Here is a 15332-nt window from a genome sequence, read left to right as displayed (position 1 = left end):
TCTGTCCCCTCCACTCCTTCCTGCAGGTTTAGCAAGCGTATGTTACTCCGGTGGGAGCGCCCTTCCAAATCGTCCACCTTGCGTTCCAGGAAGTTAACTTTGTCCTGCAAATCCTTGATGGCTTTCTGGTTGAATTGGACCTGTGGTTTCAGTTCTTGCAGTGTTTGTCCCTCCTGGTTCACCCTATCCGCCAGTTTCCTGTGGTCATCTCGTAGGAGGGTGATGTCTGAGGCTAGTTCTCCAAATTTGGTCTCCATTGACATGCAGGAGTGTTCGATGGCAGCTAACACTCTGTCGAGCTTTGTGGACATATCTGTCTCCTGTGGCGGCCCTCCGGTCTTTGGCTTGCGCAAGGGGCCCGGGGAGGTGGAGCGCCTCTGGGCCTGCGCCGCCGTCGTGGTTAGTGTTCTCTGAGGTCTCCCCATTGGTGATGCGGGTGGCCTGCTGGCTCGGTAGGGGTCACCTGAGACGTTGCGACCTGTTTTCTCCCGTGGGTCGCTCCCCTTATGGCGGTGTAGTCAGGGGAATCGCTAGACTCCGGTCGCGCAGCCCCTTGCAGTGATAACCTCCACGTCCGATCTCCCCGGTGGGCGAGCCGGAAGTCGCCGATTCAGGTGAGCTGGAGCGCCCTTACCCGCGCGGGCCCGGTGCAGTGGTGGGCCTGTGCTGTGGGCCGACACCGGGTCCGCACTCACCCTGCGTGTGTTGTCTGGCGTGCTCCGGGTCGTCAAGGTAGGTCGGGGGCTGGGAAGGCCCGCTGCTGTCTAATGTGTTCCCCCGGCTCTGCTGCCCTGCCCTGCAGGGGGGGGGAGGTGGCGCGACTGTGGTAGTCCTCAGGCACTCACGACCTCCGTTCGGGCCACCAGGGGCCTCGGTGCTGATGGTGACGCACGGGCCGCTCAGGTGGATCGCAAGCATATATGGACCGTCGATATCGGGGGCGTGTGTGCCCCCATGTCTGTGTGTCTGGTATGACTGTGGTGCTCACAGGGGGCCCAATGACCAGGGAGCACTGGGATCGTCTCCTCAGGCCCGTGGGCCCACGGAGCCTTGCAGTCAGGCTCCTCCGCTTGGCAAGCTGGATGGCAAGCTGGATGGCAAGCTGGATGGCAAGCTTGATGGCAAGCTGGATGGCGCCATTTTCGGGCGGCTTGCGCGGCCGTTACCGCGCCACCTCTCAAGTACCCCACTATGGCTTCGCGATCTCAGGGGCTGAAGGAGCGCATTCAGGGGCGCTCCCAGGGGCACTCTCAGGGGCCACTCTCTCGGGGATCACCTCACCCGTCGCTGCCGGTCCTGTGAGCCCTTCGGGTCCGTTGGTTTGCCCGGGCGGGCCAGGGATCGGGACGTCTCGCCACCGTCTAGAGTTGGGGTGGCAGCACTTGCAGGGCGCCCAGGGTGTTGTCTGTTGCTCGACAGGGAGTACGAATCCTGTCCCCTGGAGGCAGGCTCCCGTGTCCTGGGACCGCCGGTGTCTTTAGCTGGGCGCCGCCATTTTGGGTTGGTCCCAGCGCCGGCCGTCTCGGGTCACTCTGGGAACACCCTGGCTGCGCGGTCACCTGCAAAGGCTCCGGAGGTGTTTACGGGAGACCCTCACTGGGTCGAGGGGTATTCCGCAGTCTTTCTGGCGGTGTACATCATTGGTGTCATGGGCAGACGACCGGAGCACTAGGAGAGTACGTCCACCATCTTGGCTGGATCGGCCACGCCCCGTCTTCACTTACCTCACCTTTAATGAAAGAGACACAGTTCCTATTGCTTACAAGTCACACCTGTACACTTCGGCCGAGTTGCGGTTTTCCATTGTGGAAAAAGTTTTAACAGTAGTGCAAATGGCGATTCTTAAGGAAGGTGCACTGTCGCAGGGAAAACGCATTGTGGTTGTTACTCCGTATCCTGCCTTGGAGGCAGTGACGAAGGCCAGTGTACCAAATTCCAAGGCTTTGCACCCTCGGTGGATACAATGGGCTAAGTCCTTGACATCCCCGGATGTAACGTTTATTTTCGATTCCTCTTTGCAGACTCAAGAGTTTTTGCAATAGGAGTTTGTTCATCCTGCTCCTCTGACTATGCGCCCACTTGAGGATTTTCGTTGTATCATTTACACTGATGGAAGTGCTCAAGCGGCTACGGGTTCTAGACACGCGTATTCCATAGCCTGAGCAATTGTGGTTGGTACGATGGTGGATGGTGAATTCAAGTCCGGTTTTGTGCATACACAGACATTAGGGGACTGTACCGCCCAGTTGGCAGAACTACGTTCTCTGATGCTTGCATTGGAGTACGCTGACCCCAGTGTGACTACTCTTATTGTGAGTGATTCTTACTACTCTGTACAGTCTTTCAATGACAATCTACCCTTTTGGACTCAAAATGATTATCGTGACTCCAAAGGTCGCAGAATAAAATATAAAATGATCTGGGCTCGAGTGGCGGAGCTTAAAGAACGTCTCCCGCTCGTTTTTGTAATTCACACTCTGGGTCATCAGCGCATGGGAGTTCACGCTGTTGGCAACTGTTCGCGGACAAGGCTGCGAAAACAGCAGTAGCAACATTTGCAGTGGCAGTGTTTACACGTTCCAAAAGTAAGATTGATGATGACATCTTGGCAGCTATTGCCGCGACTGAGAAGGGAGGTCATTATCCTAAGGGTTTCCCTTCGAAGTATTCTTATCACTTAAGTCCCGATAAATTTCCTTATGTGAGAATTAACGACGGTGACAGACTGATTCCCAACGCGGACACGTGATTTTGTCCTTCAATGTGGCATTTGTCAGCAAATTAAGCCTTCTTCTGCTGCATGCCTGCCCCAAACTCAGTTGTACATATCTAATAAGCTACTTGCGTGTGTTTATTTGGATCACTGCGGTCCTTTCTCCTCCGATACTGCATATAAGTACATCTTAGTAGCAGTTGACTCTTGCACGCGCTTTGTGTGGGTGTGGCCTCAAAGGAGTGCTGATGCCAGAACTGTCATAAGAGATTTGCATGTTTTTGTGGGAATTTTTGCATGTGGCACCTTCCATTCGGACCAGGGTCCAGCCTTCGCCTCTACGGCGTACAAGGATGCCATGGGTTCATTGGGGGTCCAAGTCAAATTTTCGTCTCCATACAGGCCTGAGGGCAATAGTGTTGTGGAGCGGATGAACCGTGATTTAAAGCAATCATTGACAGCGAAGGTGTTAGGTGTTGGCAGAGAATGGCTCAACCACTTGAAAAGCGTACAACGTGCACTTAATAATCTCCCTAGAAGGTCTCTGGGTAGGCGGACCCCATACAAAATGCTCTTTGGCATCAAGATGTTTGTTCCGGACCTCAACAGTCTAGACATGGTGGCGGGAGCCACATCCTTTGAAGTAGACGAACATTCTAATGTTTTACAGAACGTACAAAAGACCAGAGACGGTCTTGCAAGGGAACACTTGCACTCCACGTCTGAAGCTGCGTGGCAGATTCCGGTAGTCGGCTGGCTCCTTCAAGTTGGAGAACTAGTCCGAGAGAAGATAGACAACAAGAAAGAATTTGGTCCTTCCTATCGAGCTCTAGTTGCCGTGCTTGGTGTGCAGGGTGCGAGAACAGTCATTTTACCTCCTCTTCCTGGGCGAAAGGGGAACAGGCACATTTCAATTGACCATGTCAAACCACACAGGGTGGCTGATACTGTATAGTATGACTCCTGCGGTTTCGTGTCCAGCAATGGTGCAGCACTTTGTTTTGGCCCCAGATCTTACCATCAGGCCTGATGTTGCCATTGAAATGAGTCCACTTACGAATCCTATAGTGAATCTACCTGCTGGTGATCCTCTTAATGACACTGAATATACTTATCCAACTGACTTGTCTATGGCCGATTTGGAAACCTGTGTGGCTAATCAATCCTGTTTTTCATTTGACACTGGCTCATCCACATCAAAGACCCCTTCAAAGTTTCAATTTTTGCTACCTGGTTTAAAAAACACTTTTTGATCCCACCTTGGATTTACATTTGGCTGTTGCCGATTGCAATTTTCTTGTTCATGTCCATAGGATTTGTGGTATATTTTTTTCGTTTTATCAATGGACACTATGTTGAAGAAAGAACGTCAATACAGGTGATTGAAGGAATTTTGGCTCCCCACTCCTCTTCGCACATCATGAAGAGGGACCAGACATTTGTGAATATAACTGCTTGGCCAGTTTTAGATGGGATTGTATGGGATGCTGTAAAGTTCCAGATTCATGGTCCCACAGTGGTTATGTATGTTCCCAATGTACTCCGGGTTTCTATGGGGGGGTGGTTAAACAAAATATTCGCTCTGATTGGGATGTAAAAACAGGTGAAGCTTTATTTGCTGATTTGAAATATTATGCTGCCTTCGATGCTGAAGATTTACATTTAGAGTCTGCGAATTATGGTGATTTGTACTGTTACCAGCATTTTGGCAATCACTTTCTGCATAATACTAGCTCATTCAGAAGCATGGGTAACTTCACATAGTGGGAACATTGTCCTGCACCAGTGGAAGGCAGCTCGAGAACATTTTTGAAAAAGTTTTCCTATTTTACTGATTTTGATCAATCCAACCCTGATGCATTTTATTTTAAATTGACTGGAGAGTCATTTTCCACGGTTAGACTTACCCACACTAAATTACTTTATTCAAAGTCCTTTATTGACCAATCTGCTGTTGGGGGCTTTGAACAGTAGAGAGATACTATTGATCTTAAATCTGTTTGGGGTTCTAAGATTTGGCAAGTGCAAGGCACTGAGGCTTTGCATCGTGCATGTCTCATCCCAAACCATATGTTGTTTCTGAATGATACTATTTCACAGACCACATGCTTTGGATTGGCTACTTCTAAAAAATTAATCGCTCCTTCATTTCCTGGTTTGGGTGAATTTCCTTATTGGAATCATTTTACCAGTACACCCCTGAGTGAAATACAGGCACGGTTTAGTAATTCCTCTTTTAATGTTTCCAGCATTAATCCCGGAGGCTGGTTGCTATGGCAAAAAAGTGCAGATTCCTGCCAGCACTGCTTTCTGGGTCTGACCCCTGGCAATACGGCAGGTAGAGTTAAAATGTAAATTGATACTTGTATAGCGCACTACTCACCCGCAAGGGTCTCAAGGCGCTTGTAAGAATACCGCTGTGGAACCCATCAGGGCTTTCCCTGTGAGGCGTCCACTCCTGGGCACCCCCAAGGTGGAGGCCAGGCATCCTTAGCGTTGTGGGGGCCGTTGTGGAGATTAAGCAAGCTATTGCCCAGAGTTGCAGAGTGGGACTCCATGATTGGAATAGGCACCGAGGCGAGAATTATCAGGTCCGTGGAATTTTGAGCCCAAGACCCGGGGAATTGAACCCTGGTCCCGGGCTAGACCTCTGCATCAGGGTCTGCCGCTCTAACCATTGAGCCATACCTGTTTTCTGACTCCTCATTCGGTCACCACCTATTCTGTAGGCAAATTATGCCAGAGTTGGCTCAGACATTCATCCTTAGCGTCTGTTAAGTCACATTTGTCCAAATTCACAAAAGCTGTCGATTTAAATGATTTTGTGAAAGGTCCTGTGGGTGGCAGATCGAAAAGATGGATATATGCTGCTTACAATGAAGTTTGGAAACTGTCTCAAATTGAAGCTGCTTCTAGGATTAGAGTTCTAGATCAAGCACATTTAGAAAAAGTGCTTGTTGTTGTAGAGAATAGCATTAGCACCTTTTCTTCCCAAATTTACACTTTAGATATTATTGTGTCATCTGTGATTGATATTGTACAAGAAGATGTTGCAGTATTCTATCATGGGCAAAATCAATTGCGTTCTGTTCTGCAGTTTGCCTGGACTTTGCAAACGTTAAAGAATGGTCGCGTTCTATGGGATTACATGAACACAAGCTAGTTATTTCTGCCTTAAATTTGACTTTGAAACACCAATTTATGTCAATGAAAGATGCCACATTTGCTGCATATTGATTCAATTTCAAAAGCTTTATTCGAATTGCACAGACAAATTCATAAAAGCGTACAGATAAAAATCACATTTAGGAACAACAAGTCTAATAAAGCTTAAATAACTTCATATTACATACACATTTAAAAAGAAGTAAAGAATCTGTTGAAAGCTTTGAAAAGATAAAAGGATAATAAAATACCCATAGCTAATATAGAAATTCATTTTGGGTTGCGAACATTCCAACTACTGGGGACGTAAAAGAACAGAATTCAATTTACATCGTATTTCTATACCTCACGACTGCTCTCAGGAAGGAGGGTACAGTACTAATGGTGCACTCATTATCTAAAATTCTCAATTTGTCATATGCCTCTCTACATGACCTCAAGCCCCATGAAACAAGCAGAGGTTTCAGCAATTTCCTCCTTGGATGGCTATAAAAAATGGGCAAAAAAGAATACAATGTATATTTGACTGAAATGACATCATCGTCACACCAAACGCACGGCTGCATGCTGCTTTGGCATCCTGCGCGGGCTCCGTCCTGTGCTTAAGTTCTTCGATGCCCCTACCAGGCAACTCATGATCCAAGCTACTGTCATCTCCAGGCTGGATTATGCGAGTTCCTTGCTGGCCGGTCTGAATCTGGCAGAGATCGGGCGCTTACAGAGGATTCAGAACGCCGCAGCTAGAGCGGTGGTAGGCCTCCCAAGATTCTGCCCTACTTCCAGTACCCTGCGGTCACTGCATTGGCTTCCGGTGGCCCAGCGGATCCAGTTTAAGGTCCTCTGCGTCGCCTATAAAATTCTGAGGGGGTCCCCAGCAACGATCCTTACGGCCCTCCTGGCCAATTACACCCCAGCGCGACCCTTAAGATCTGCAGACTTGAACTGGCCGTTGTGCCGCGCTTCAAGCGGAGTAGGGCCGGTGGATGCTCATTTCGAGTGCGCGCAGCTGCTCTGTGGAACTCCTTGCCCCCGGCAATTCGCGCTATGAGCGATTTGCTATCCTTTCGCCGCGCGGTGAAAACGTTTTTATTTCCTTAGTTGTTTACATATGTTGTCTCTATTGTTTAGTTGTGTTGTGCAGCTGCCTTGTCGGGCGCCAGGACGCTCCTTAGCTGGAGCATCTGTGCGCCAAATAAAAACGCATAACATAACAGAACATAACATAACATCGCAAGGACAAGTTCTTTTTTCCCTTGACCAGTCATTGCACTGTGGGAAGGTAACAAGTCTATATAAAATATCCAAACGAAAATTGGTCAGGAGCATACGGTAAGGGGGTTGTTCAACCAAAAGGTACAACTGAATGCCCTCATGAACTGTTATCAAGTCATGCTCGTGGACAGTCTTCTTACTTCCTGCCATCTTTTACTCTCAAGGTGTTGTAGAAGGGACTTTTTAACCCCTTCACTGCTGGCCCGTTTCCGCCCCCGTGCGGTAAACAAACGTACAGGGGCGGGCCATGACGAACCCCAGCCGTCATCAGCACACGAGCACCGTAGTGCATGACGGCTGGGGTTCGTCATCAGCATGCAAGGGGTTAAGGCAGTTCTGGACACACTGTCTGGGTTGGAGAAATATTCAGGATGTCCAATTTCATGCAACACATTTTTAACATAAATGAACCATTTGATGTTAGTAGCTCCATCACATGCCAAACAGTCTTTTATTATCTCTCTATTCAGACTGGTACATGGATTAACCCACACATTATGCCATAATAAGACCGGGGCAGATTTAATGATGTCCGTAACATACCGGAGGGCCACTTCCGTGTGTACCACATAGGTTGCCATGATCTTTGGGGCGGCCAGTAGGTACCGTAAGAATCTATTCTTAATACGTTGTATCTCATCCACTGGCTCAATCCCCCAGAGACACGCCCCATATGTCCCGGTAGAGACACATTTGGCCTTAGAAATCTGCAGCAACTCCCTTACTGGTCTGCCACCTAGTGTTTGGCAAAATTTACCAGGACACCAGAGGCTTAGGTAAACGCCAGAGCCCTGGCAGTTACTGCAGGTTTCCATGAGCCCTTTCTCTCAAAGTGTACACCCAGATAACAGAATCTATCCGCAAGCTCTACCTGCCTACCATCCAAAGAGATCAAACAGGGTGTTCTGCGTTTCTTGGGTCCGCAAGACATAGTATACGTCTTTGATACGTTCACGCGGAGACCCCTATTTTTCATAAATTCCGAGAATTTCTGCACCGCTTTTTGTAGGCCAACCTTAGTCTGGGAGAGAATTGCTGCGTCATCGGCGTAGAGAAGTATGGGAATGGGCGACCCTTTTACTGTGGGGTAATCATGATAGTCTTCAGTAAGGATGGATCCGACGTTTATATATAGAGTAAAGAGCAGGGGAGCAAGTATGAACCCCTGTCTTAAGAAATGGGGCATTGACGGCCTTCCAGAAGGCCATATTGTCTTTTAGTTCAGAAGCTACATGCAGGGCTGACCACGCCTGCGATTTGAGCTCTTTCTTCCTATTTGATAAAGCGATACGGTATGTACGCCTTGCTAACTGGATGTTTAGTCTGGATTGTGGGGAAGAATGAAGAACGTTTTTCAGGGCAGCAAGTGCCTAGTTACAGTTGCCATCAAACCATCCCTGGGACCCCTTAGGAACATTACGTGGTGTTCTAGTCAGTTGTTTTATAGTGGTGCAAACTTTTGTAAATGATCAAACAATGGCATGGGAGTCCTCTTTAGGTGAAAAGCAGATTTTAATATCCTCGTACACATTTTTAACAAGTTTTTCTAGGAAATTCGTGGGTGTCACCTTTTCCCATTTGATGCAAAACCCATTTTTTGTAGGAAGATTGGATTTAAGTCATATTTGACACTATCTTTGCAGCTTAAGTCACCATCCTTAAGGTTGCATATTACATAAATTGGGCTGATATGTTGTTAAACATATCCCCTAGCTTGGTGTGGGTAAAGTGACTCATGGCCCCCTCATTATCGTCATCAATACCACACACACCCAGTGTACCTCGGGGGCACAGTGAACACTTAAAGTCCCCAACCCACAACAGAACCATGTCTCTTGACATACATTCTTCAATTTTGATCAGGTCCTTTAGGAGATTATTAATGACATGCTCTCTTTGTACGGGAGGGATATTATTATAAAAATTTACTAACACCAGATTTTCCAAACGACCCCAGGATGTAATTAAAATTTGATAGTAATTATTATCAGTGGAAAATTTAACATTGGAGGGTCTAGTGGTAATTGACATATACGTACATATTCCTCCCTTGTGTCTTCCACTTTGACTAGGTGTAGCCGGAGTGAAAAAGGTTTTGTAACCCACCAAGTGTAGTTCTGTATTAGCCCATGTTTCTTGCAGGCATATTATGCCATGGCTCAAGGTCAGTGATTGCCAGATTGGATCATCGATTTTAGAGGACAGGTCTGCCACATTCCAGGTTATAACACTTCTAGGGAATACAGATTCCAAAGAAGTGTTAATTTCAGTTGGTGCCAAGGGAATAAATTCATTGCTACCTGCTGATGGCACAGGGCAGACTAACTGTCTGCGGCCTGATGAAGTTTCTATGGAGTCACTTACAGTTGGATGGGATGCATGCCACTTAAATCTCTCCGGGGAGTTAACTGCTTGGGGGCAATTAACCGGGTTTGTTAAAGGAGGTAGAATGTTTGTAGGGCCTAATTCCTGAATTTGATTGTAATAATCTAAACTGCTAATAGCTTTGCTAAGGTATTTTTGTTACATTCACACAAGTACTTTTATTTAATTCCTTATTAGTCTGTGATTGAATAGGTGAGTAGTCCCTATGATCTTGTGAGCATGGGTCCACAGATTTGTCATGGTTAAGTCAATCTACTCCATCTAGTCCTGTAAGAGCATCAAATCTATTAGCAACCGGGATTCGATAAATGGTGGACCCTTGATTTCTCTGATAAGCATAGTTCGATATAGGTTGATGGAGTAGTAGGGACCTAGGGTAGAAGTAGCTTAAGTTGCGAATCTGTATCCCAGCCCCTTCGCTCTCATGATACCAGTCGTTTAAATACGGGATGACCCTACGGTCTCTAAAATTGATTATTACAACATCACCTTTTATATCTTTGGGCCTCTGTCCCACCCAATCCAACCTTCTCGCAAAGAGGATTTCCCCATTAATATTAGGGGGTAGCGGTCTGTTAGTTCTCAGCCAATAGATGACCTTATTTTTAAGTTCCCTGTACCCTTCAGTTTTTCCTATTGGTAGTTCTGGGACCCTAGTTAATACAGCAGCGTAGGGGGCTGACTTTGGAGGAAGGTCAATTTGGACACTTGGGCGGGTATTTTTACTACTCTCAGAGTGAGGTCTTGGATTTTTTTCCTCGTGTTGTAATGAACCCAGTTTCGTGACCCACTGATCCCTCTGTCCTTGGTGGATTAGTTCTGCTTGTATCTCCCTTTGTTGCCGCAGGCCTGATTTCCTTTCCCTCACAGCCCTCTACTCTTATCGTTGTTTTAGTAGGAATTGGAATCTGAGTTTTCTTAACCAGTGTGTGTGTGTGTGTGTGTGTGTGTGTGTGTGTGTGTGTGTGTGTGTGTGTGTGTGTGTGTGTGTGTGTGTGTGTGTGTGTGTGTGTGTGTGTGTGTGTGTGTGTGTGTGTGTGTGTGTGTGTTCTGGGTTGTTAGTCCTCTTACTGGTATTAATATTAGGTCTCTCAGATTCAATAATCATGGGTTTAGTAACTACATTATTTGGTAGATCCCTTAATAAGCCTGCATTTAATTTAACAGCAGCCTCAATAGCATCAAGTTGCTCAGCTATCCTCTTAATTCTTTCAACAATTGGGAGAATTAGAGATTTTACCAGGACTTCGATGCTTCCTATGAGTTGGTGTGTTGAAAAAGAGGACATTGTGACCGGACCTGAATTTGACTCTGTTGTAATGATCTCGATTCCTGAGACCTGCTGTTGAGGAGGATATAGATCGGACTTGGTTATTTTCGCCTGTCTACCCCCATCCTTTTTATCACCTCTTTTCCTCTTTAGTGTGTGTCCTTTTGTTGGTATTTGGGCACACGGTTTCTTAGTTACTGTAGAGTTTTGAGGTTTCTGTTTGGGGGGGGGTTCATCAGATATTATTACTAGGGGATGCTCTATACTTTAATCTTTACTACTATTTGATCTAATGGGCTCAGATGCATTTGTGAGATCTTAAAGCTGGGGAGGGGGGGGAGGTGCTAATGTTGCTATGCCAGGAGCTCTCCTTATCTGGATTATGTATCGGGTAATAGCTAGCTTCAGGGATCCTAAGGATGAGCGTTTATTTTGGAGCTCGGTAGAGATGCGGCGCTCGGTGATAATTATCTCATGCTCGAGCATGGAAGCCGCTCTGGTGATAAATTGGTCGAACGTCCCCCTCACCGGCCCACCCACTATGATTTCCTTACCCTGGAGGCCCTTGAAGGCATGATCAGGTATATATGCTATGATGATACGTGGATTTCTAAATGATAAATAAGTAAGGACACACCCCACCAATAGAGCACAATATGAGAAACAGATATAAACGTAAAGTCCAGAGTCAAATGGCCAAATACCTTTATCCAAGAATGTCACTAGGAGGCTGGAGCAAGATGTAAATGATATGGCCCAGCCCAGCCTCCTCTGGCCTCTGAGGGCCACAGAGGGCCCGCCCTTTGCCCGGGCTTAGCCCGGGCGCTCCCGCGCCGCGGGAAGTGACGCAGCTGTTAATGCGCCTCCTGGCGCGTTCTTCCGGTCTGCGTCTTCAGGGCGCAAGGTCTTGTGGGGCTTGGAGTTTGTCGTGGGCTCAGAAGCTCTCCCCCACTCAGCGGCCGCACATATGGATGGAAGCGTGCGGCGGCGGGGGGGTGAGCGGGGCACCAGCAAGGAGAGCGGGTCCGGCAGAGATTCAAGCTCGTTAGTCCCAAGCAGCAGGTAAGGGTCTCGAGGCTAGGGCAAAGAGTCTCGCTCCACCGAAAGGGACGCAGCTGTTTATGCGCCTCCTGGCGTGTTCTTCCGGTCTGCGTCTTCCGGGCGCAAGGTCTTGTGGGGCTTGGAGTTTGTCGTGGGCTCAGAAGCTCTCCCCCACTCGGCGGCCGCACATATGGATGGAAGCGTGCGGCGGCGGGGGGCGGTGAGCGGGGGCACCAGCAAAGAGAGCGGTTCCGGCAGAGATTCAAGCTCGTTTGTCCCAGGCAGCAGGTAAGGGTTTTGAGGCTAGGGCAAAGCGTGTCCTGCATATTGAAAAATTAGAACCATTGCCTTTCTGTAGCGGAGGCAAATTCAGCTGTTAGGCTTATCCACGGGTTAATAACCTTGCCGTTCTCTCTTTTCAAATTTGAGAATTACATGAAACACTATCCTATAGGCAGATTTGAGCCCTTGGGTGGAGCAGATTTTCATGAAGTTTGGAATCTCCCATTCACTTACAGAAGTTTGAGGGATGGTAAGGAAGTGTTTTTGAATGGCGAAGATTGTGTCTCTACACCAGATCATTAATTACCATGCAGAAATCTTCAGTTGCACAGCTTGTGTGAATGGGCTTGCACCAAATTTGGCGTGTGTTTTGAAAGGCACCCCAGTCCCAGCCATTACACCTACATTCACACTGCTTGCTAATGGTAGTTATTTATTATTAAATAATGAAGAGTGTTGTGGGATGCAAGCCGGTATTGCTTACATTGTTACCGTTTCCCAGCGTGTTAATTGTTGCAAGAATGTGTAGTTTCCTCCTCCGCATGGCAGGCTTGATGCTTCCATCTGGCCCTGGATTCAGACCTTGAAAGCAGAGTTCAACAAGATGAGCAGAATGAGAGCTCTTTTGTCCCAGAAGGAAGTTCCCCTTACATCTGTGCGTAAGTCATTCGTCCTTGGGGGGGGGCGGAGCTTGCTGGCGTCCATGCAAGACGTGTGAGAGCTGAGCTCCTCGCCTGAGCCCCTTTAATATTCGTCAAATTGATCCTTTTTGGCGCCTCACTGTCCTCAGCGAGGGCGGAATTTGCTTCTACGACCCCTAGAGCTGCTGGGGGCACCTTTCCTGGTCGACATCGGTGGTGGCACCGATCAACGGACCGGCGGAGTTTGGAGTTGCGGACCAGGCCGCAATCCGCGGACTATCCTTGGGGGCTGCCCGCCCTGCGTAACACTACGTGCGGCGTGAGGTTGCTGTGTGGCCCCGATCTGCCGGACTGCTTTCTACCCTGTGCTGATTCTGGACCGGTCCTCACCAGCGCTGGCTCACTGTTGCCCCTCTGCCTCGTGTGTGTTTGCTGTAACTCCTTGGTGGAGACCTGGGGCTCCCCGGAGCGGCCTACGGACCGGACCGCGGGAAGTTGCGCCCTACGGCTCCCGGTTGGCGGGCTCCGCCGCTACTCTGATCGGCCTGAGGACTGGAAAGACACCGGTATTGGGCCGTGTGCTTTGGTGTGTACTGGCGCTTCTCGGCACCCAGCGGTGTGACCTGCACCGGGGCGTGAGACTGGAGTTTGGATTTCTCCCCCTGGACTAGTCTGTGCCACGCGGCCCGCAGTGCCATCTTTGACCTCCATTCCTTGCTGGGCACCGGACTGCTTCGCGGAGTTCGCTCCCCCGGCTCTCCCCCTACATCGAGCCGCCTATTGCTCCTTGCTTGGCACATATTCTGTGGCCTCTGCCATGGGGAAATGAGACAGAAATCAGCCGAAGCTCACGTTCGAGCAACGGAGGCCGAAGGACGCGGAGAGTGCTCCTCCGGAAACATCATCGCAGGCGGCGGAAGGCTCGCTCTGTGCGGACATTCGTGAAATGCTCGGCGCCATGGAGAAAGGCCTGCAGGACAGTATGTCAGCGATCGGCTCGAAAATCGACGCCTTATCATTCCGTATGGACCGGATGTCCGAGAGGGTGGACAAACATGCGGAACGTTTGGACATGGCGGAGCGTAGGCTGACGGAGGCGGAGGAGGCCCAAACGGAGTGGGATAAGGACCGTAAGCAATTCGGCCGTCTCCTCCAGGTCATACAGGACAAAACGGAGGATCTGGAAGCGCGTTCACGGCGCTCCAACGTCCGCATCACGGGGGTTGCGGAATCCACCAACACCGGAAAGATGGAACTGTTCGTCGAGAAGTTGCTGCACAAGCTCCTGGGGGAGGATGTCTTCTCCCCCATGTTTATTGTTGAGAGGGCCCACCGCACTCTCGGTCCCAAACCGCAGCCTGGCCTCCCACCGAGACCAATCATTGCAAAACTTTTGAACTACAGGGACCGCGACCTGGCCCTCCGTCTGGCAAGGGAGAAGGGGGAATTGCAGTTTGAAGGCATGAACATCTCCCTCTATCCTGACTTCACAGCTAGAGTGCAAGAGGAGCGGAAGCGATTCGCCCCATACAAGAAACAGATGAGAGACATGGGGCTCGACTATGCCATGCTATACCCGGCGAGACTCCGGATAAATAAGCAAGGACATTCGCATTTTTTCACCGACCCGGCTGACCTGAAAAAAAACGCTTAAGGAATGGGCCAAAGAACAGCGCAACAGCCCGAGAGATCAGCGTACGGAGGATGAGGAAGCTGTATCTTTGGAGGGTCAGGGCTGAACTGTCTCATGCTGCGTAGCTTGGCTTGGCTACTTCACTGCGACTGTATGTATGGCATTCCAGTTCTCGATGTGACTCTCTTTTGCCTTCATAACATTTTGGTTTGTGACCCTTAAATTGCCTGGTTCGTGGTGGTGCCACGAAATGGGGCTCGAACTTTTGCTGCTTTTCTTCTGTTATCGGGGGGATGCTCCCGGTGGTGCGTTGGGACTGATTATTCACCACTCTGCTCGTTCTGCTGCTGGGGCTTAGGTGGGGCGCCGAACGCAATGGGGGTGGGGCTGGGAGCAATGACTGTATCTGGCCCTTGTTGGAGAGTATTGTAGTCTGGCCAGAACCTCTGCCCCTGCGCTTTCGGCTTTCTGACCCTCTAGGGGGTCCTGGGTTTGTAGTGGGGTGTTTCGGGTGGGTTCAGGGTGGGTAGTGCTATGCTCTGTCTGACCGGGTTGGGGTTGGTCGGCGGTTGGTTGTTGGCTGTGTTTGTGTATTGTTGCTGCCATGCTGTTTGGGGTTCAGGGTGGGGGGTTTGTCTTTTGCCGACTACTGCACTGTGTCTGCCACACTATCTGCTCTGCGACATTTTACTTTCTAATCTGCCATGTCGACTGCTGAACCACTGAGTGCGGAGAGCTCCCTGGGCTCTCTGCGATTGCTGTCCTGGAACGTAAGGGGGCTTAACGATTTCCGCAAACTCAGGAAGGTCTTAGCCTATTTGCAACGCCATCACATTGACCTTGCTTTACTGCAGGAAACGCATTTGCCGCTTTCCAGCCCTATGTTGCAGGTGAGAGGCCTTGGCCCCGCTTGTGTCGCTGCGGGGTTCA

The 15332-nt window shown here is 49.2% G+C and overlaps 1 protein-coding gene across 5 annotated transcripts in view; it reads right to left on the bottom strand.

The window, feature by feature from the left end:
* Positions 1-15332, bottom strand: part of SGIP1 (SH3GL interacting endocytic adaptor 1) — a 1273000-nt gene that overhangs the window by 1216974 nt on the left and 40694 nt on the right. The window lies entirely within an intron of this gene.

Source organism: Lissotriton vulgaris, chromosome 1_1 (assembly GCF_964263255.1).
Source record: "Lissotriton vulgaris chromosome 1_1, aLisVul1.2, whole genome shotgun sequence".
Classification (NCBI taxonomy): domain Eukaryota; kingdom Metazoa; phylum Chordata; class Amphibia; order Caudata; family Salamandridae; genus Lissotriton; species Lissotriton vulgaris.
This window is presented reverse-complemented; position numbering and strand designations above follow the sequence as displayed.